The 25,074-nt window shown below is 27.7% G+C and overlaps 1 protein-coding gene and 1 long non-coding RNA gene across 2 annotated transcripts in view; both read right to left on the bottom strand.

Annotated features, from left to right (window-relative positions):
- The window catches only part of LOC113385395 (zwei Ig domain protein zig-8-like), an 861,302-nt gene that overhangs the window by 453,453 nt on the left and 382,775 nt on the right, over positions 1-25,074 (bottom strand). The window lies entirely within an intron of this gene.
- LOC113364005 lies at positions 17,306-17,614 on the bottom strand. The gene is made up of 3 exons (XR_003366007.1): positions 17,595-17,614; positions 17,413-17,539; positions 17,306-17,343 (listed from the first exon to the last, which is right to left on the bottom strand). It is a non-coding gene; the product is annotated as an uncharacterized LOC113364005 (long non-coding RNA).

Below are 25,074 nucleotides of genomic sequence, written 5' to 3' on the forward strand. Positions count from 1 at the left end.
TGTGCACTTAAGAGTTTCTTGTTCATTGTAATGCGGGGGGCCTAAGGACAGATCAAATAATACGACCGGCTCTGTTTATTTATTCCTCGCTTTTAATTTCTTGGAAAAACAACAGAGTCGATCGATACCTCTCAACTTTTGAGCTTTTACGAAATGCTAAACACTGTTGGAGGGATAATGAATCTTTTAAGAAAGCTCAAATTATTTAAACCTAAAGAGGTTACTGGTTGTTCTATTTTTAATGATCCGGATAGAATATATAATTAGTTCATTATTGAATGTTTTAAACAGGGCCCAAAATAACTCAATTTCAAACAAACTAGAAAAGCAAGAATATTTATTATTAGATCTAAAAACTTTTGAAAACTGAAAGAGATTACTTGTTGTTATGTCTTTTAATGAACCGGATAAAATATATTATTACTCTGAATATATTAAACAGGTTCGAAATAACTCCTACACATAAACTCAAAAAGCAAAATGCTAACTTATCACAACCTAAAGAAATTATTTGTTATTCCGTTTATTGTAGAAATTTTAATTTAGTCCAATTTTTAATATTGTAGTAAATTACAAATATTGAATAGGGACAGAGGGTCATAATGAACCTTTAAACAAAGCATAAAATTAATTATTAAAATAGATATTTCACTAGTTGGTGTTGGTATTTGGCCTTGAGGCAAGTTACATGAAGTTTCCGATATGTGTAAATAATCGACTTAATCAATAAAATATAAATTAATTTATAAGTGATTAAAAGTATTTCGAGTGGAATTATTACACGGAGCTTTTTCTAAAAGCAAATTTTCAAAAATCAATAATTTTTATTATTGAACCAGTTTCCTTTGTTTGAATGGTTTATTATGTTCATCGAAACCAAGTACTCTATCATTATACCAAGTAAATCGTCTAATTTTAATTTTAACAAACGCCAAAAACACTCATTTTCTCAAACTTTGATGAATTTTAAAAATTAAGCTACTTGTCGTAAGGCCGTAATATTTATCGGTATATTTTTACCTAAAACTAATCAGTATCATTCCCAACTAAAATTTTTCGAAAAGTTTTGGATTTTCTAAATCGATTTGGTAGTACGGGCTTAAATCTGGACAAAAAGTTTAACACTGTTTCCAAATTACAAAGAAACGGCTTGGCAGATCGTTGCACAAAACTGACAAACGATAATCCTCATTGAGATACATCAAATGGCTTCTAAATTTTTGAAATCGATTGAGGCGTTTTTCGACAAACGTCGATGAAAGGTCTAATTTTGACAAATGCCAAAAAAACAAAACTAATTTTTGCAAACTTTGACGAATTTTGCAAAACTTTGACGAAGTTAAACCAATTGTCGTAGGGCCGTAATATTTTAGTATGATCTAGAAGACTATAGTATCTACCGTCAAAAAAATAATAATAAAAATCGTCCAAAAAAATTTTTTTAACACTTTATTACAAGAAAATGGCCCGGCCGATCTTTACCAAAAACTAATCAACACGATTAATGCCCTATATCTTTCGAACGGTCTTTGAATTTTCAAAATCGATTCAGAATTGCGAGTTAAAACGTGGACGAAATTTTTTTCACTTTTCTGCTATTTGCAAAGAAACGACTTGGCCGATCGTCACGCAAAACTGACAAACGACAGTCCTTATTGAGATACATCAAATCGGTATAGTCGTTTTTGAGAAAACGTCGATTTACGGCAAAAAATGTGTTCATATACGCATACACGTACTGTTCCCGAATTTAATGTCAATCCATTCGGAATGACTTGAAACGTCGAGAGAACATAACATTAGCGAAGCAAATTTTTTTATGAAAACATAAACTTTTTCTTCAGGAAATTAATAAGTGCAAAAAGAGTGTAGTATGTTCATATTCCTAAATCAATATCTAACCACTAATATTAATAAATATCCAACCAACTTAGGGCAGGTCCATCACCTGAGTAAAACTCTAATTCGATGCATTGAGAAAATTAGAAAATTTTGCATTGCCATTTTACACCGCAGAGCACGACATAAGCTATTTTTAATTTCAAACAATTTTCATCAAAATTTTTCAAGTGAAAATTGACATTGCTACTGCACAATGTCAGGTTGTCCAGATACATACAAATAAATGTATACCTCTATATTATTCTTATTACAAGCACAATTCATTCAGAAACAACACATGGCCTAAATATCGATTGATTGATTCATCGTCATTGTCTTGCTAATGGATGAGTGAACATAAACGATATCCTCGAGACCGAATTAGAAGAAAGAGCTTATGTCTAGACGTTTATAGGTTTTGTAAATCAAATATCATTCGGATCGTATTTCTTGACAATTGAAAACTCAATTATACTCATGTCGGACAAATGAGATTTTTGCGAGATGCTCCAGGTATATTAATAAATTCAATTTCAGTGTATTCCTCTTGTATATGATAAAATATTATATTTCGGTAATTCAATCATAGTGAATTATTGTCTATGTAGTTGTGACTCAATGAATATATTTTTTAAAAATATTAGTTTTATATGTTAGCATTCATTAGAGTTGATTGAATAATAATATATCATTGAATAAAGTTCTTTATATAATCAGATGATAAAACCTACCTATTTAATGGTGCAATTGTGTTTATAATAAATTATGGTTTAAAGATTAGAATTGAAATTCGAATGCGTTTAATTACTATTGAAATATTGCCTCTGATTAAAAATACATACCAGATTAAATACTACATAAAAATACATGCCGCATTAAAAGTAATCGTTCTGTGTTGCGTGACTCATCAAATTCGCACATACTGTCTAAATTTATCAGATATGCAAATCAATTATGCTACCTTATGCAGCGATCAATGATTGTTTCGGTCCTTTCCAATTCAATACACCTAATCACTTAAAATTGGATTAAAATCTATAAATGTAAGCACTTTTCACATCATTTGCTCACAAATTTATATACGAAAGTAATATATACTATTACTAGAAGTACGACCGACCCGAAACAAAACATTTCGGAAACTGATCCTCTTCCGACAAGTTGTTGCAATCTAGTGACAATATTTTTTATATTAGAATGTGGCGCCACGATCAGGACAATAAAAGAATTACCACCTGTATTGATATTTTATCGATACTATTACCGCGCCAATTATGAAAAGTGCTTCTATATTAAATTTATTTTATAACAACTTAAAAGAATAAGTTTTGCATAACTAGATTAAAAAGCAAATTCAGGGTAAGTTGTAGTAATTCAATTTCGGTTGGATCAACAAAAATATTATTTGGTTTTTGACATATAAATATTGTATAGCCCCCCTATAGGTACATAACAGGAGTATGTAGAAATTAAAATATTTCTTTGGCTCGATTGGACTGGACATGTCAACCCCCTCCCCTCTCGCATACTATCATAATTGTGATTTTAATTTTTATATATTAATTATTTATATATATTATTACTTATTTCGTTCCAAATTCATGAATTTTTAATATTGTGTAACAATGTTTATGATAGCTAAATTGTTTATAACGTTGGCAGTTGAAACAAAACCTTGGGAGAAGTGTATAGTTTTTTAAGATGTGGGTACATGCAAATTGTGTTACAAAATACACTGCATTTTTAATTTGTATTAGATAACAATTGTAGTTTACGTTGATTTCGACAAAAATTATATTATAGATCACATTATGTATTTTATCTGTATTAATTATAGTTTTCATTGATGTATGAAAAGAATTACTTAGAAAACCAGTAAGTTTTCTTAAAAATAAGTACATATTATTTATTATTGTCGTTTTTTGTCGTTACAACTAACCGCAAAGTAGGGTAATAATAACAACCTAGCTTTCCTTATGTAAAAAATACCAAGTAGCAAATAACTTTCTTTACTAGAAATATTATTTAACTCTTCAATTTCGGAATCAAATATGAATTAATATCACAACGTTTTAATTCATTATGCTATAAAAATTATATCAAATAACAGAACGATTAAAATAGCATGGTAAAAATGTTAATTGCAGCATTGAATAATCAAAAGAGTGATAATATAAAATATTAATTCAGCGACTTACAAGCTTGAATGAACATTATTACTCCTAAAATTAAATATTACTGAATAAATTTTCATTCAAATGAATGAAGAGTAAATGCAAAACTTCACTCAAAACTCAATAATATTCTGCAGTCTGTTATATATAAATCCAGGTCACGTATTTTTTTTTGGAAAATTATTTCTGTTGTTCGTTTACAAACGATAAGTTTTATATTTTATTGTTCGTTGAGCGTTTACAAATGAGAAAACACAATATGTTTGAATAAAACTGTAAATTTATTATGGAAAAAATGAATTTATAAAACGAAACATTGTTAGTTTAAATTATTAAATATATAATGGCATTACTGCATATTGCAAGTCGCTAAAATTCTGATTTAAACTCAATGATGTGGCTATAGAAACATCAATTTTGGTTGATATGTGAATTAAATTAGTTTTGATGGTGGTACTGATCGATAGATATGAATGGATATATTATATTACACAATATATATATATATATATATATATATATATATATATATTAGAGTGGTCCTTAATATGGACATTTTCGAATTTTCTTGCTCCCAAGGGCTCAAATGGTTCCAAATGGATAAAAAACAATTCTCTGAAAGTTTTAGTTCTTAATATTAACTTTTATATAGTGCGCATTTCAATCAAACTTCGTATGGAAATAGCATAGGAAAAATTTTAAGATTTAAAAAAAAAATTGAGGTATAACTTAGCGACAAATTTTGAATAAAATTCATTCATTTGTTCGCTAAATTATATCTAAAACGATTTTTAAAATTTTTTAAAATTTTTTCATGCTATTTCCATAAAAAACTTTGATTGAATTGCGCACTATCTAAAGGACAGTATTAAGAGCTAAAACTTTCATAGAATTGTTATTTATCTCAATTTGGAACCATATGAGCCCTTGAGAGCAAGGATATTCGAAAATGCCCATATTAAGGACGACCATAAAATATAATATATATATATATATATATATATATATATATATATATATATATGTGTGTGTGTGTGTGTGTGTAGCATTGAAACACTTAATTCCATCACTTCTTTCTTTTCCTGCAACTAAATAATACCTGTCAAAGCAATCAAGTGCAGAACATTGACAACAGAATCAATTTCGCAACAAAAACTTAATGGATTATCTATATAACATAGTATCGCTATAAAATATAAAAAATATATAGTGAACTATCTATATACTTGTATCAATTTTGATCTCGGGCCAACAAAATTCAGAGCAACCTAATAGAATACATCGTAATAGCTCTATCCGTGCTTTTCCCTCGAAAAGCTCATAGTAGTAGAACGAAAGCTCTTATTCAATCCGACAGGCTTGATTAATCCAGTTATACTTTATAAATGAACAATGCGCCCCGGATACTTTCACCTCGATGCCTAAGATGGATGGGTGCCTTTAAGAACACCATAATTTTAAGGATTTGTGTCAGATAATATTACATGATGAAATAATATAGTTTTTTCTTGCCTTCAGTTAATCAGTAGCTTTTGAAATTACAGATTTGAAAGTCACTTTGCATTTTTTTTTCAATAACAATCAGAACATTAGTTATTTTCTATGAGTTATTGATATTAATGAAATATAATTATAGATAGTAGTTGACCAAGTAGGTATGTACTATTAGATGCAATTTTACTGGACCAAGTTAATTGGTCAAACTTTTTTGAAGTCTTTTCGATTCTGGTGTATTATATGGAGCAGTGGAGCGACGAGTGAATTGGAATGTTTTGCAAATTTTTTATGTTTAGACGATCTTGTTCTTATGAAGTTCTTAATATATAGTCACTTTGAATGCAAAGAAATAAGATCAAATAGGGTAGGACATATTGTCACTGATACATACAAGTTTATATCTTTTGGTAAAGAACAAAAGCACACTGAACAAATCAAATAAGAAAAAAATATAGCTATCTTTAATAAGACCAACTATGTTATATGCTTCACCAATTTTATACATGTCAAGCAAGAATAATATAAATAAATTACAAAAAATTCAAAATAAAGCCTTAAGAATAGTTTTTGGAAGATCAAGAAATTCAGTAAATCTACACTATCAAACAAAATACTACATGAGATTGTGGTTTTTGTGATATTTTTGCCAAATAATAAATATTATTTAGAATAAAGTAATAGTTAAGTGAATTTATTATAGTTTAAATAATTGTTTTGTTATCTTCCAATGAAGATTGAAGATCATGTTGTAAATTTATAGATTGTATATATTTTTTCATATTAAATGTAGTGAAAATATTATAAACCAAAACAAATCTCTTTTGCTGTTTCATACTGCTGTTACATAAAATTTTTAAAAAACTTTCCAATCATTATCTAAAAATTAACTAGTGGTATATGTCACCGTCCCTTGGCAAATTGATGAAACTTTCCGTACCGTCACAAAATATTCGAGAAAAATATTAAATGTTTTCAAATAGATTATTATACATACTATAACATTGTCTAATATTTATAAAATGAATATAACTGAATTGCAAAGTTATTTTTTTATTTAAAGTATATCAGTGAGCTTCAAAACTCGATATTCGATATTCAAAACAAACAAGTTTTTTTTCTTCAAAAACAATTGTTTTGTCATTACTAGCAGAAAGTTTTTTGAATTATCTAAATTGAATGCTTAGTTCTCTTAAAAACTGCCATTTTGTTGCACATTTAGCTCTGCATCTTCAAAATTGCTGGACCGTCCTTTTGCAAAAACTAAAAAGAACTTCTTCCTAGCAAGAGATCATTAAATTTTTCAATCATTCAAATCGGTTGAGCGGTACTCCCGAAAACGTCGACGAAAAATTGAATTCACACATACATACACATACACACCGAGTTTTCCTGAGGCATGTGAAAATGTTCAGAAACCTTCAAAGTCTGAAGAGATGCAAAAATTTTAATTATCGATTTGTGGTCCATTTCTATAACTTACCCCACGTAGTTAAAAATTATACTTTTGACCACAATATCACCATATAATTCTCAATAATTCAACTCGACGTCTATAAGCGACACTTGTATACATAGTCATGTGGATGTGACTTATAGGCGACACTAGTTGTAGAAGAATCAACTTGCATTTGAATTGAACACGTTTATTTTAACTAAATTGTATATAATGAGAATCTACAAATGTTTTTGTGCCACTTTAGTGGTATTCAAAAAAACACGAAGTCAAGTTTTTTTTAAGACTTTATGATATAAACTTTTCATATTTTTGTGCTTTAATTAATTATTATTGTAGTAGAAATACTATACAACTGTAGATACCAAATCGTGAATAAAATTTGAAAATTTTAAAACCGTTCGAATGTTATTAATTAGGAACCGTGCAGATTAGTTTTTGACCGGCTTGTTCATTATTGTGAAATGTGAAAAAATCATAGTTTGTCACTTTAGCTTAAAAACTTAACATCGAATTCTTCTAAATTAACATTTTAAGATAAAATAGTTCTACACAAAATTGAATTAAAAAAAATCATTAAAATTAAATTATTAGGCCGCGCTTTTATATAACTAATACTAAAACTAATATAATCTGTTTTAGGTATATTTAAATGTCAGAAATTGTAAAACCACATAGTTTAGTTTTTAGAAAAAGCTAAAATTTCATCTAAATCTCTAAATCTAAATTCTTTCACATCAATTCGCTTATTATAGAATTTCAATTATCTAGAAGTACATGGCATTTCGCTAGGATATAATGCCACTCAGACCTCAGTTCTTTATCTGTTACTGCAATATACAAAAGCTTAATAATTATTAAAATAATTATCTTTCCTGAATTTTTCAACAAGATTTTATAAATTCGCAATTATATATAAACTAGTTTATAAAAATCTCGTTAATATTAATCCTTTCCGGAGGCGATTATCTGTATAACAGTTAATCCGAGGAAATTCTCTACCATACAGATTATGGTGAGATTATTAAATTTCATATCCATTATATTGTTTCCATAATACATCTTTCGTAACAGTATTATATAAGAATAAAGGCTTGAGAGATGCAGGAGTATCAGTAGTTTAGTTGAATTATTTATTACTCTTGGAGATATAATAAAATTCAAAGTAATTGTTTTACAGAAAAAACTTATTATTAACTTAACAGAAATATATATGAACATATATAATGTGGTTTCCAAAAATCTGTTAAACAGACTTAGATGGGTCTAAAAGATTACATTCTTATTAAAAAAGATAGAAATATTTGTTTTTAATAAAAGAAGTTTGTACAACAAAACTGTAATTTTTGGTGCAAAAATGAATAATTCAAGTGAGTTTAACTTTTATGTATATAAACTTTTCAATATTATTAAAATTCTAAAGCGGGGCTTAAAAGTCTTCAGGTAAAAATTTCACCACCGATAACTCAAAAACTAGTAAAGTTACGTACTTCTTAACAACAATATTTGAAAGTAGAGGGTCAAACATGTATAACTAGGCATCACCATGATTCTTACGACGTTGAAATAGGGAGAAAACAGCAATTTTTAAAATCTATAACGAAAGTTTTTTTTTCGTTGGTAGTTAATTGGTTGTGAGCATTGTTGTTTAGTTTACGAGACCTCAATATAATTTTTAAGTTTATGTTATTTAATTGTTTTATAAAATGTATTGTTATTTTTAAGTTAGATTCAACAGCTTTCTTTATATAACCAGCTAACTTTATATAAAGCTTACACTTGGGTGCGGTAAAAAGGACCAACTAAACCTTTACCCTGGTAAAGGTGTAAACAGTAAAAAGCAGTAAATAAATAGGTAAATTAAGTTAAAAAAGCAGTTTTATAGAGATTAATTAAATAAACAGTTGTTCCAATATGAAATACCAGATCAAGGTTATATACAACAGTAAAAATGCACCTTAAAATTCATATTTTGCATTAGTTGAATAATGTGGCTATTATTTCGAAAAATAACTTCAAAATTATAAATGAACCACGTGGCTGTCCATATTCACCACGCCTATGGTGTAAAAGGGGGCAGGTGACAAATTTCAGTAAATTAGTAAAAAAACATATTTATATAATTAGGAATTAACTAATTGTAAGAACTTTACTGAACATATTTCCATACTTGTTTATTCGACACGTGCTAGTATATTTACTTAAAGTCAAACTAGACCTTTGTGCCCTTGTAATATAATTATTTTATTAATAATAAAAAAAATTGGTATATATACATATACATTATTTCTAAATTTAAGATTATGAGCTTAATGATATTCATTCTAAGGAAAACCCTTGAATAATTGAAGTTTTTTTTTCGGGCAAATCTGTCTTAAAGCTAAATTTGATATATTAAATTTTAGCCACATAATGTGAAAACAAAATGCAATCTAGGTAATAAAATTATGAATACACATTTCGTATTATATATATCATTGTGTTTTATATCATACATACAATTTTTTTTTTGTTTACATAGATTTACTTCCAAAATTAGCCAAAGGAATTATTTTGTTTATGGTTAAGTTATTATCTTATCTTTTTGAATCGTAAAAAATTCTAAAACTTGATATTATATTCATAATATATAAATATTTATTTTTTCACCATTACTATTTGAAAATGAATCGAAAATGAATTTTTTTATATATCTTTACGTTTCAAAGTTTCTGAATATTTTGGCATACCTTAGAAAAAATGAATGTATGTGTGTGCATGAGTGTATGTGTGTGTGCGCGGATACAAATTTTCGTCGACGATTTCTGGAACACCGATCAACCGATCACCGATCAAATTCAAAAAACATTTCACTTGTATTGATAAAATGAAACACTGAATAATTTTTGGGAAGGCAGATCCAGCGGTCATAAACTCTCAATAAAAATAATTTAAATAAATGTCATTTGGCAGTCAAAAATGTTTTTCAGATATATTATAGAGATTTTGTAATGTGTACACATTTTGCGTAATTTTTTTTTGGGTTTCGTACCAAGATTTTTAATTACGGTACGGGACGTTCCAGCAATTTGCCTTAAGGCACGATGCCATACGCCCCACTAGTTTTAATTATTTTATTTATGATAATGAACAGAAACTAACTTATCTAAAAAATTACATGAAATAGTTGCATCAAGAAAGGTAAACTAATTTATTTTGTATTTATATGAAAATAAATAAAACTAGTCCTACTATAAATTTACTACAAAACCCATCTCTTAAGAATTAAGTGAGTCGAATTTCCACCATTATCAATTTTTCGAGCAATAAAGAATTTTTCATTACGACAGAATCTATCGCGCGTATTATTTCTTTTTGGCAAGCGTTTATGAGAAATTCATCATCCTGTTATCTTAGCATCTTGCTGGTCCTTTGTCAACGGCTCTGCCAGTCTCTAATTAATTTTTTTTTTGAAGAAATGACAACAAGCCCCCGAGCGCATCGCTTTGTTCCGTTTTCCTGCTTCCGAAGCTTTTCCTTCCTCCTTTTTTGCTGCAATTTTTCCGCGGTCAGCCGCCGTCACTTGACTTCACAATATCGGCGGCGAAAAGTAGGTTGTCATAATATCAATTGCCGACGTAATGGAATTCTAATTCGCGAACGATCGCTTTGTCAAAAAGCAAAAATGTTTTGTCAAAGGAAGTGACAGACGTCATGACTTATTGATTTTATTTCCCATGATATAAATAAAGTTTATATACCTTGAAGTCCATTATTTTATCTTCTGTTTCAATTATATTTATTACGGGAGACTGGGTACGACTATGCACTTTTTTGTCTTCAATAATTTTGTTAATTTGCTAGTTGGTAGAAAAGTAAATTAGTGGAGTGCATGGCATCGTGCATCAAGGCAAATTGCTGGAACTTCCCGTACTGTAATTGAAAATCTTGTTACGGAACCCAGAAAAATTTACATAAAATGTGTACACATTATTAAAATCTCTATAAAATATTTGATAGTTTCATGTACATATGTCCAATCATTTTTGACCGCCAAATGACATTTTTTTAAATTATTTTTATTGAGAGTCTATAACCGCTGGACCTGCCTTCCCTAAAATTTAATCAGTTTTCCATCTTGTCAATACAAGTAAAATGGTTTTTGAATTATTAAAATTGGACGCTCCGTTCTCTTAAAAACTGTTATCTTAGGAACGGCTAGAGCTGCCTTCGCCAAAAACTAATCAGCACGTCTCCTTATCAAAACCAATCGAATGTTTTTTGAATAATTCAAATCGGTTGATCGGTGTTCCCAAAATCGTCGACGAAAATTTGTATCTGCAACATACATCAATTTTTTTTAAGGTATGCCAAAATATTCAGAAATCTATGATTTCGATTTTTTTTTTGCGATTATTATAACTTACACTACGGGAAGTTAATTAAATGGTAACTTTATCTATGTGAAAATACTGAAATAATATCTTTGAATATGATAAGCCATAAAATCTATTCATACAAGAAAAGGGCGAATGCCACAACAATAAAACATTAAGACATAAAAGTTAGAAAACAATAAGTTTAAACAAGTAAATGGTTTATCACGACTTTTATTTTCGTTTATTGAACAACACAACATATACATTTCAACAAAGCTTATGAATACAATTTAAAAATATATAATAAAACATAACTTTTGACACAACCATACCCAGTCTCCCTTATTATTCAGCTAAGGTTTTTTCTCCAAAAACAAGATTAGAATTTTTTTATATTCACATGCTTTTCTGATAAACTTTCTTTGTTATATCTGACCTATTTATAGTTTATTGATTTTTGTAAAGGATAAAAATTAGATTAGAATGTGGTATATAAATACAAGGAAAACCATATAATTTTCTTTCTAAAAATGCCACTGTTAATTTCCAAACCAATTATTCAATGACTATTTGTAGACAGACTATAATTTATATGTAAAAAAAAACATGTGACCTATTTTCAATTTATAAGATATTTAGTAATCCGCAAGGAAAATTGTTATCATAATCGGATAATTCAACCTATATTCTGTATATTCTAAACTTTTTCACAATAATGGCTTTGTAAAATATGTGTATGTATTAATTTTATTTAAACTTAAAGAACTTTTGTATCTATCCAGCAACCAGAATTTAAGAATCTTATACTTTTTGTGATATTTACTTAAAAACATCGCTATTCAAAAAGCACCTCAACGATTGGCCTATCTCTATTGGATGAACTTACTATTACAATTTTAATAATACTGATGAATTTTTTTTATCGATTAGGTTTTGCAGAACGTCTACTTGACCTTGGCAATATTGCTATTTGTATTTCCAATGACACCATTGTTTGACATCAGGCTGTTCGAGAGGATTATCGAAATTGGTACTTCTGATTCAACCTCATAACCCTAACCACTAATCAATAATTTATAACTGTTTATTTAACAATTCACGTTTTTTTTGTGTTTTTTTCCTAATTTGAATGTATAATAGACTTTTCAGAACTAGTTACGATCCATCACCAGGCTTCCTGATAGAAGCAAAATGCAAAGATATTATAATGACTAATGAGCAACAAATATAATATGCATCGTATCTTATTTTTGACTCCATAAGAGGTACATAAAGCCTTAACAAAGTGTCCTAAATTATTACTTGCTATTAAAATATTTAACACAAACATAATATACATTGAAATATAAACAAATAATACAATGAAATCAAAAAACATTGTCTATTCTAACAGCAATTTTTATTTTTTTTTATTTTTCATAGCTTGATTTAATTTGGTTGTGCATCATTCAATTTATCAAACAGAAGTATACTTATAAAAAAACTTATTTTCAAAATTTTACAATTTCTGTTGAAATGAATTTGAATTTGAATTGTAATGAAAACTTGATTTTTTTCAACATTTTATTTCCAAAAATTTACGATATAACTCTCATGTTTTTTCAATTTCTTTTTTTATTAATTAATTTTTATTTAATTAATTTTTTATTAATTTTATTAATTAAGTTTATTAATTTAATTCGATAAAATATGACTAAATCGAATTCCAATCCAGTATTAAGCTCGCATACTTTTTATTATCATTTTTTATGCAGAAAACGTATTTAAGCATATATATTACACTTATTTTTATAAATATTACTACTTTTTATTTCTGGTTCTGCACTCTTCACAAGAATAATTACACTGGCTTTCTTGAGTCAATAAAATTTATAATTTCCAACACATATTTTGAATTTAACGACCGTTTCTATTACCAAATTTTTGGCACACCTATGGGTTCTTCTATATCTCCAGCACTCGCTGAGTTATCTTTACAATATTTAGAGACCAAAGTGTTTAATTCATGCAAATTAGATCTTCAATTCTATTACAGGTACGTAGATGACATTTTTACTTGTGTGCCAGTTAAAAACTTTGAACTTTTACTCCACAATTTCAACTCTTTCAATGAACATCTCTCATTCACTTTCGAAAAAGAACAGAACAATTCCATCAGCTTTCTTGACGTCAAAATTATAAAAACCTTAATAACCGTATCATCACAAATTGGTACCAAAAACCTACTTGGTCGGGCAGGTATTTAAATTTTCATTCCTATCACCCATCTAGCATGAAAATAGGTACTATAATTAATTTAGTTGACCACGCCATACTTCTCTCGGACAAACAATTTTGGTCTGCTAATTTATCGTTAATCCATACAACACTTATTAATAACTCTTATCCTCCTAATCTCATAAACTCTGTCACGTACAATAGACTCAGATTTCTCAATAATAACAATAATACCTCTTCTTCTTCCACCAAAATCTCCAAAGACAATAACTTTATTGGTAATGTTTGTCTCCCGTTTATTAAAGAACTCTTTCCCATTTGGAAAAAACTGTTCCACAAGGTCGACTTAAGATTAATTTGTAACATAGACTTAACCCTTAGCTCCCTTTTTCCAACCTCAAATCACCCACTAGTTTGGAACGCACATCAAATATTGTTTATAAATTAAAATGCAATGATTGTGATTCCATTTACATAGGTGAAACTGGACAAAATTTAATAAAACGACTAAAACAACATGATAATAACTCTAAAAACCCACGACAAAATCAAACTATGATAACAGAACATATAAAAAATTTTAAACATTCTTTTGACTTTTATAACGCTAGTATACTTTATCACGAACGGAACATTATTCAGAGAAGATTTGCTGAATCTTGTCTGATCAGCACCTCGAAATTTTGTATTAATAAACGCCATGATGCCTCCTTACTCTGTGAAAATTATCAGGTGATACTTAATAATATTTCCAAATTTGTTTCCTCTTAACCTACGTAATTCCGAACCTGTAAACCTACCCTTACGCGGTCCGATCCCGAACTTTGATTCTTAGCCTCTCACCCATACTTAGAAACACTGATTGTAAAAAACCCGCCAACTATTCCCTCAAACGGTCTCTTCAAATAATTTTTAAACACATGTTACTACAGCCTCGGGCTCTGTCACATAAACTACGTTCTCTGTGCAAAATATATTATATATTCCACAAATATTTTGCTATACTCTGTTCAACAAATTAATATAAAAAAAAAAAAAAACAAGTTAATGTATATATGATAGTGCAAAATTGTGTTCCTTGCGCTAGCTACTGATGTAAGACCATATTTATGTAAGTTACCTTCATTGTCTATATATGTGTATGTGTCTGTATTGCATATGTATGTATATGTATATATATGTATATATATATATGTATGTATATTTGTGTGTATGTATGTATATATGTATATGTGTATGTGTATGTATGTATATATGTATATATACATATGTACATGTCCGTATGTATATGTTTATATATATACGTATTATTCGTATGTATATGTGCATATGTGTACGTGTTTTTACATGCATATCATATACACATGTTTGTTTGTGTGTTTATTTATGTATATATATATTACGCTTTTGTATGTTTATATATATTTCTTTTTACTTTTCATTTCTCTTGTTTATCTATCTGTTAAGTATAATTGTTATTGTTATAATTATATTACTTATATCTATAGTTCTTTTTCCAATTTCTGTCATTTTTTCCTAGATTATATTAATTTTTCAATATTCATTCTGTAGATCCACTGATGATGACATAAAATACTATGTCGAAACGTTTGGAAAAATTAAAGATTAACTTCTAAATCTTTGCCTTTTATTTGATGTATGCCCTTGAAGAACTTACTCATATTTCTCAACATCAAAATTAACTACTTTAACATATATATATATATATATATATATATATATATATATATATATGTATGTATGTATGTATGTATGTATTTATATTTAATGTCTGATGTAATTATCATCTGAAACAATATTTAATCGCCCAATGAATCTCGTAATCGCGCTTGTTATTAGATCTGAAAATCTGTCTTGTATATTTCCATTATTTTGTCTCTTGATAAAATTATGTTTATTTCTCGCGAATTTTCGCACATGTGTCTCGTCTCCGTGAATTGAATTAATATCATATATTTACTTAAGGTTCCCGTTGTCTTGGGGACTTGGTGCCTAACTAATACAATAGACGGTTTCCCGGAGAGGTTTCGCGCAGTGTAAACAACTAAGAACCTATAAGACGACGATGGTGGATTCTTCGGAGGAGGTGGACCCATGTAGAAATTAATATGGTCTGAATCTACAAGCAATATAAAATCTACATTGGTCAAATTTGAAACCAATATCGGCTGGTCATAAAAATTGAACATTTTTTATATTGAGGCCATATAGGTAAACCAACATTGGTCTATATTGGTCTATATTTGGAAATTTGGAACCAATGTTGCCTACAAATTGTTGAATGTTGGTAAGGTAATATACAATTAGACAGAGAGCTGGTAAACATTTAGAATTATTAATTATTGAATTATTAAATTATTCTGAAACTTATAACTGATGTTGAAATATTACACAAATATTTGAAGATTTGAAGTTGAAATAATATAACGCATAAATCAATGTCATTTATTTAACAATAAAACACCTGAAATTTATTTATTTATTTATTTATTTATTTATTTCTGAAATGAACATATACGTAAATTTATTAAGAATGTTTTTGTGGAAATTCATTTATTAAATATAAACAATGATACAAATATATAACTGCATTAAAAATATGATTATTTATAAAACACAAAAGTGTCATAAATATTGATTATTTTTTTAATAGATATTTATTAATACATATCAAGTAAACTTTTTTTATAACAATAACAAAAGCAAATAAACTTTCCTATTTATAACATCATCACTCGATAAAACATTTCACAGCATCTGAACATATTTTATTTGTTGTTAATATATTTATTATCCATTATGAAATATTTATTTCATCGTCTAGAACAGTCATTGGAAAACCTACCTTACATTTGATATATATCAAGTAAATTATAATCGAATAATTATTCTATTATAATTTACGTGATATATATCAAATGTAAGGTAGGTAAAGTAATAAAAGTAATAAATGCAAATTAACTTAACTATTTATAACATCATCACTCGATAAAACATTTCACAGCATCTGAACATATTTTATTTGTTGTTAATATATTTATTATCCATTATGAAATATTTATTTCATCGTCTAGAACAGTCATTGGAAAACCTACCTTACATTTGATATATATCAAGTAAATTATAATCGAATAATTATTCGATTATAATTTACGTGATATATATCAAATGTAAGGTAGGTAAAGTAATAAAAGTAATAAATGCAAATTAACTTAACTATTTATAACATCATCACTCGATAAAACATTTCACAGCATCTGAACATATTTTATTTGTTGTTAATATATTTATTATCCATTATGAAATATTTATTTCATCGTCTAGAACAGTGACTGGGAAACTTTTTCAATCATAACCCCAAAATATTTTTGTCCAAGTTTGTATTGTCATCTGAAACCTCGTATTCCTTGTTAATAAATTTATAATATATCATTATATATTATCAATATGAATAATTTATGAAAGCGTTAAAATGAGATTGTAAAATGCACTCGACTCTACTTTTACCTTAAAAAATAATGACTTCATATCATAGTCTAAAATTTTGCTATGCAAATGTACAGATTTATTGACATTCCACATTGCATTTATTATAATCAAACATTATGACTATTCTGTCAAAATTTATATCTTTCCTTTCTATAACTTATTTAGTTACAAACTTTTGATGAAAAACTTTTCGATAACATTTTACTACTAAGCAAACCAGTTTCTCTATTTTCTGCGCTTACAACAATATTACCTGAAAATAAATAAGAATATGTTTTAAATGCAAAGACATATAATTATATTATAACAAGTATTGTCTTACCTTTTATAAATATGAAAGTGCAGTATGTCTTCACTCAAAAAGATTAGGTTATGTTATATTTTATTATGTTATATTTTATTATATTTCACGTAATATGTACAACTGATTTCTCAATGTGTTTAAACTCCTGATCAATATAAAAATCCTTAGTGAGAAAAATAAAATTATCTTGCATTTCTTACCATTTTTATTGAAAACTTGCAAATTTTGACATTTCGAATAGCTAGTTTCCGATTATTTATTAGAGATACTAATAATAATGTAGTTAGCAGTAATTATTCTAAAAATAAATAGCTATTAGTTACAATGCATAAACGCATAATTAAGTATTATACTCACCAATAGTAAAAAGAATTCGTCTATTAAAACTAAGGTTATGTTAGATATACATAACTTATTACTTAATCTATCCATCCCAAATCAAATCAGATGACGTAAAATTAAGTTGAACTTTCAAACCTTTGTATTTTAATCCAAAGTAACAACAAAGAAATGAAATATTGTATATTTTTCAGAGACAATGCTTACTAAACAATTGTTAACGAAACTTGTTTGTGGTATATATTTCGCACCAATGCACATTACACACATTAGAAAACAATGTACACTATAACACTATTACACATTACACATAACTGAAAATATTATTCGATTATTTCCAGCAAAACTAGTATCTTAAAACATACTATAATTAACAATTTTGCATTAAAGGCTAAGGACGCCGTGTGACGCGCGTCGCTTCTTGTAGGCATACGTCATGCATAGAAGGCATAGAAAGATCTAGAACCTTATACCTGCGGTTCAGGATAGTGAGTTACTACAACAAGATTGTATGTCTTGGTGGTGTAATGGCTAGCGTCGCAGCCTTTTGATTTTGATTTTGGGGTTCAAATCCCAGTCCATTTATTATTATTTTTTTATTTTATAATTGTATGAGTAAATAAAATTAAAGTTTTCAATTAGTTTTATATATATCGGACAGTATTTAAAATAAATTACCCTGTAACATTTATAACTTTTTTATAATGAAAGGAAAACTGAATTTTTATACTATTCTCAACATTTGAGGTTTTCATAAAGAAACCGTATAAAGTATTATACATCATTAGAATCGTCTCAAAATTCTTAGTTTTTCTTCCACATATCACAACTTAGTATTTCAAACGGTTTGGCCTATGGGCGAGTTGCAGTGCTAAAATTCAAGAAAAATTGAAAAATCTGAAAATAATTATACGAACACACATATTGAATTATATATCATTTTATTCGTAATTTTATTCCGCATCTTTCGTCCGAATAAACTTTTTACGTATCTTTTACCTTTTAATTTGTAAGGGTGAATAATTACATGGTTAAATATTTACAGCCATATATATCTGGCGTATGTTGTTTTCGTTCTGTTGAGTCGATAGCTAAGCGCTAGCGTTGCCGACTCTTAACGTCGTAGTCTCGGGTTCGATCCCAGATAAGATTTTTGTTTTTCATTTTAAATATAATAACAATAATTATGATTGAGGAATTTGAGGAAACAATATTTATTATTAATTAACATGCAAACAATATTTAATAGTCAATTATAAAAAATGTTGCATCAATATTCATTTTTTATTTTGAGGACAATATTAATTAGCTTATGATAAAAAATATTGCATAAATATTTATTTTTCAATTTGATGACAATATTTTGTACCCGATGATAAAAAATGTTGCATCAATAATTTCATTTCAATTTGTGGACAATATTTATCAGTCGATGATAAAAAATGTTGCATCAATATTTTTATTTCAATTTGTGAACTATATTTATCAGCCGATGATAAAAAATATTGCATCAATATTTATATTTCACTTTGGGAACAATATTTTGTAGCCGATGATAAAAAAATATTGCATCAATATTTATATTTTAGTTTGAGGACAATATTTATCAGCCCATAATAAAAAAATATTGCATCAATATTTCTATTTTATTTTGAGGACAATATTTATCAGCCGATAATAAAAAATATTGCATCAATATTTCTATTTTAGTTTGAGGACAATATTTATCAGTCGATGATAAAAAAATATTGCATCAATATTTATTCTTCTATTTGGGGACAATATTTATTAGCCGATGATAAAAAATATTGCATCAATATTTCTATTTTAGTTTGAGACCAATATTGGACAAGGCCATTTATAGAGATTATTGCCTCAATATCGGCTGACGTTGGCCTGATCGATTAGTTGACATCATCACAGAACCGACGTTCGCCGATATTTTTGCAATATAGGCAATCACGGCCACAGAAAACCGATATTGGTAATATATTGTACCGATATTAATTTCTACATGGGGAGGTTTGGAAACATTTTCGAAAATTCATACTAAAAATAAAGTCTTTATTCGCTGAAAATATTTTCTTAAATGTTTGCTTCTAAATGTTCCAAGTAGTTGGGTACAAAAATTGCATAAACGGTATGCTTACGTTTACATTTAACTTTGGCTTCTTGCAAAACTTAGTTTTGTCAACTGTTTCAAAAATCTCACTCTAATTTTTGAAGAAATTCGATCAAACCATTTATTATTTACATTTATTATTAGTATTTTTAGCTATAAAAGACATAGCCATAACCTCATTAAAGGTGCTAAATTATTGTTAATTTTCGAAAAGAACTTGTTTGTACTGTCTAACAATTCGTTATATGTATTTATATTTATTGGGTGATATAATTATGACCTACTAAATATAAATAAATTCATATAAGTGTGATATAATTAGGACACATATATTCTCATAAAAGGGTCATTATATTATATTGTATAAGTGTCCAAAGTATTGAATGTGAAGGGATTTTTAAATTATGAAAACAATTTTGTTTAGTTATTATAAAATTGACTTCATATAAGTAAAATGAAAAAAAAATTACTTATCTTTTCTGCACATCGAAGAAGATGTTCTTAAAAACTGAGCAATAAATTATATACTTTAAAGACAAAAATTACTATCAAAAATAAAATAACTAGTGGTTTATGGGGTCGTGTCTTGAGGCAAATTGCTGGAACTTTCCGCACCGCAACGAAATGATCGAGATCGAGAAATTAAATGTTTCCAAATAGATCATAAATACTGTATCATTTTCTACTATTTATAAAAATTATATAAAATGAATTAAAAAGTTAAAAGTATTTATTTTAAGTATATAAGTGAGCTTCAAAACTTTAGCCAGAATCAGAATTAAAATCTGAATTATTTTTTATATAAAAAAATTGTTCTGCCAACAAAAGCAGAATGTTTTATGGATCATTTAAATCTTTCTTTCAAAAACTCGGTTTATATTTTCCACACTCTTTGCTCCATATGTCCGTAAAGGCTAGAGCTGCCTTTGCCAAAAAGCAATCAGCATATCTCCCAATCAATAGAAATCGGTTTCTTTTTGAATTTTTCAAATCGATTTATTCATATGCCCGAAATCGTCGACAAAAAATTGTCTCCACACATACATACATACATCCATTTTTTCTGTGGTATGCCAAAATGTTAAGCTGAAACTGGGATTTTTGACCTATTACTGTAACTTACCCTACGGGAAGTTAAAAAATGTCAGAGCAAATTTATTTTATAGATAAAAATAAGTTTTTCACAAATTTTTATCATGCTTCATATTTTTTTACTATAATTATATAATTATCGAATTTCAACTAACTATACGCTTACCAGATCTAACAAAATTTCTTAACTTTTAACAAAGAAAAAATCATAGTCAACTTTTTGCTTCTGATTGTTATACTAACCACCTGTGTTATTTACGAATAAAACGTACGCGTCTAAAAGTTTATTTCAATTATTTATCAAAAATACAATTATAGGTTTGCAACATCTGACTCATATGATGATACAGGGAGGAAATTAAAGTGTGTGGTATCGGATAGTAATCTTTGTACGTGACTCTGTATAGAGAGAGAATCTATGTTATTGTCTCGTCGAAGATACCACATTATTGCAGGGATTTGAAACATTATAGTTCCAGTTTTATTTTATAACAAGCAATATATCAAATAAACTCTATAGAATTAACAGTAATGAATTAAAACCTTGCATATATAAAATTAAATTATTGTATTTCTTGCATCCATAGAGTTATATGCACTCTATAGAGTGATACAAAATCTTAAAAAAATCATATTTTTGCTTCGACAAATGATATACATAGAGGTTGAGAAGGTAGAACTAACTCCACAACGTTTTAATAGTGGCCTAAAAACAAATATAGAGTTCTTTACATTTATCATATGATATAATCCAGCTCATATAACAATTTCTGTTAGCTGGGTTTAATATCAATTCCCAATGATTATAAATGAAAAATACTTTTTACTCGTATAGACTAATTCTGTTTAGTATTTGGTGCGATTCACTTTAGTATTACATACTCAAGATAAATAATAAAATATATAAATTAAAAAAATTGAAAAATAACTGATATTTCTGAATAGTCCTACATTCTGAAGATAAAATCAATTCATTGTTATTTTAAGATAGTTATATTAACACAATATTGTGTAAACGTATAACAACTTATGTAACAATTAATAAATTACTTCTGTGTTAATTCCTACTTACATATTTTTAGACCATTATTTAATTTATAAATAATTAAATTTCAAATAAACCACAAAATCTAAATAAAATGAAACTAATAAGAGAATAATTAAGCTTCTCATATTTAGACGTACGTATACAGATCTATTTAGCAAAATAATCGCAAACTTAAGAATAGTAATAATAAAATGTAGTCTGCCCGAAGGTGATCCAGACATAGAATATCCTAACATAGTTTTGATATTTTATGGATTTTCATCTCACTCATTGGGAAGTAAATAAATGAATAAAAATTAATAGTTCCAATAAATGCAAAGATATAAATATTATTCTCTTACCAAATAAACGCTCATTTGCTTGCGCATGTCTAGACCAGAGAAATAAAGATCCGGTGGAAGTCTGGGAAGTTTTAAATCGGATGCATTACATTAAGTACAAAATCTCATTTTATGAGTATAAAAGTTTGTCCGATATTATACGGTTGTTACTCCAAACCAAGTTGATATATGTAATATGTATGAAGTTATATGTAATTTGCAAGTATAATTTCATAATGGATAAAGATTTTATTGGAGCTGAATTAGATGATTTTTAAATAATATGGAAATTGCATGATTGGGATACGATTCGCTTATTGAATAATATACCTGATTGAAAATAGTAGCCTATTAAATGTTTAAATTTATACCTTAAACTTTCTTAAATAAATTTGTATTTGTATTATCAGATAATACTGAAAGTCAGATGGTTACATATTAACATTTTATAAAACATAAAAAATGAACTAAGTGTTAGTGGCTCATGCGAAAGTTGCATGTAACAAATGGACTTGAGAGTGAGCATCTTGTAAAATTGTCGCTAAAGAATTGTAAAATTTTGATGCCGTTAATTTTTATAATTAATTCGCTTTTGGTAGCTCTAAATTATTTAAATTTTTTTGCTAAACCATGTTCATTATACAAAGATCCATATATTTTTTCAACAAGTAGCTACGAAAAAAAGGCGCAGCAGATCTTCACCTAACACTAATCAGCAAAATACAAGACTGGTATCTTTACAATGACAACTAAATTTTCAAAAATTATAATAGAATTTTGGATCACTGATACACAAAACAGGAATATACAAACATACATCATTACATCATTATTCCAATTTTAGTGTCCAGTTGTTAAGAATGAAATTTTGGATCAAATATTGTATCTGTACAAAATGTATACTATACACACACACAGGTACATCCATTTTTTTAATGTATGCCAGGAGGTCTTCAAATGTAAGGAAATGTAAAAATTTACTATAACCATACTTCAACTTACTCTATGGGAAGTTAAATATTTCGTAGAATAAAATGAAAACGTTGAACAATTCTTCAATCATAAAACTCACCAACATGCTCCAAATGAACTCCAAAAATATATATTTACCACATATTCATATTTTTTCTCTACACAAAATATTTTTATTATTTTCACGGTTTGAATATCGTTCGAACAAATTTGCCAGAGCGGTTGTTGGTCTTGCAAAATGCAAAAATCTTTATATTAGACGCGTTTGCGGTTTGCCACTGCGAGATTTGCATTTCAAGAGAAATCTGCCATTATGCGGACGTCGTTAAAAATAACGAACGTAGATGTGCCGTAGCTGTTCGTTGCACCCTGCTACGAACTGCTACGATGTGCTACGTCTTGCTAGGTGCTTGTGTGCGGTTTTGCCATGTGCATGTAACGAAATAATATAATTTATGCATATGGACATACACGTGTATATTATATATATATATATATATATATATATATATATATATATAGATATATATATATATTAGTTGACCCTGCCACGCGTTGCTGTGGTTCAGTAATTAAAATACATTGAATTAATTTTTTACTAACTTTTTAGTACAATCAAATTATTATTTTCTAAGAATCAGCAATCAATCTAAATTGCACTCCTTTGATTTTCTAAAGCTTATATTTTATATTTACCGATTTGTAAAATGAATTTGTGTTCTCTAGTCATTCTGAATAGATGGTCACCAAAATTGGGAAAGAAGTATGTGTGTGAACCTTAAATGTAGTTTTTGTATGTGTGATACTGTGTATATGTAATCCAAAATTTTACTTCCATCGATTTTTTTTCCAAAACGGCTGCATTGATTTCAAAAAGTTTCGAAGTCATTCAATAAGATTCGATGAAAACTTGCGTTATGCAAGTTTCTGTTTTCCCGAGGTCATTCTTAAATATTAAAATAGTAAACATATTTTGTAATCTCATAAATTATATTACTTCCCATAATAAGTATAATGACCAAATACTGTATTAAATCAATATTTCTTCTTTTAAAATCTTTCTTGGGTTACATTAAATAGTGCCATATTCTGTAAAAATTGAATAGTGCCATGTTCTAAAAACAAAATATAATAATCCTAAATATAAATTCTATAATTAAGGGGCACAACTAGTGTAACCGCCTAAAAAAAGGTGATTTTTGGGAATCTGTATAAAAAAAACTACTGTATCAATCATTTCAAAATTTTAGGAATATATTTATACATGTTTTAAGATTATGTAGCTTTTTTAAAGAAAAAAATTAAATATTTTTTAAGTTATCGTCGATCTCCAACTGCGCGACAAAAAAAGGCCCTTAACTGCTGCAGTGATTGCGGCCTTCTACGTGGATGAAATTAAAAGAAAAAAAATCTTGTTAAACTAGATAATATTGTCTGTAAAATGAACTACGATAAAAAAAATAAATCAAAAATTGACAATATGGCGGCGTTTTTTAAAAAAAGTCGAATTTTACCCAAAATTTTGGTCGTTTTTCGACTGCCAAAATTCGATTTTTGATCCGATCAAAAAATGTATAGTTCATTTTACGGAGAACTATATAAAGAGCATGTAAAAAAATTTGATAGTGATCGAATCATTCGTTTTTGAGTAATCACTGCAGCAAATTCGAAAAACGCTGTTTCGAGAAATACGCGTTTAAAGATAAAATGATCGTTGTACTATATACTATATATATATACTTTTTAAATGGCTGTAACTCAAAAACTATTTGAGATATCGGTTTGAA

The sequence above is a fragment of the Ctenocephalides felis genome, unplaced genomic scaffold (assembly GCF_003426905.1).
Source record: "Ctenocephalides felis isolate EL2017-DRISC unplaced genomic scaffold, ASM342690v1 CF-g0.4_SCAFFOLD_00845, whole genome shotgun sequence".
In the NCBI taxonomy this organism is placed as follows: domain Eukaryota; kingdom Metazoa; phylum Arthropoda; class Insecta; order Siphonaptera; family Pulicidae; genus Ctenocephalides; species Ctenocephalides felis.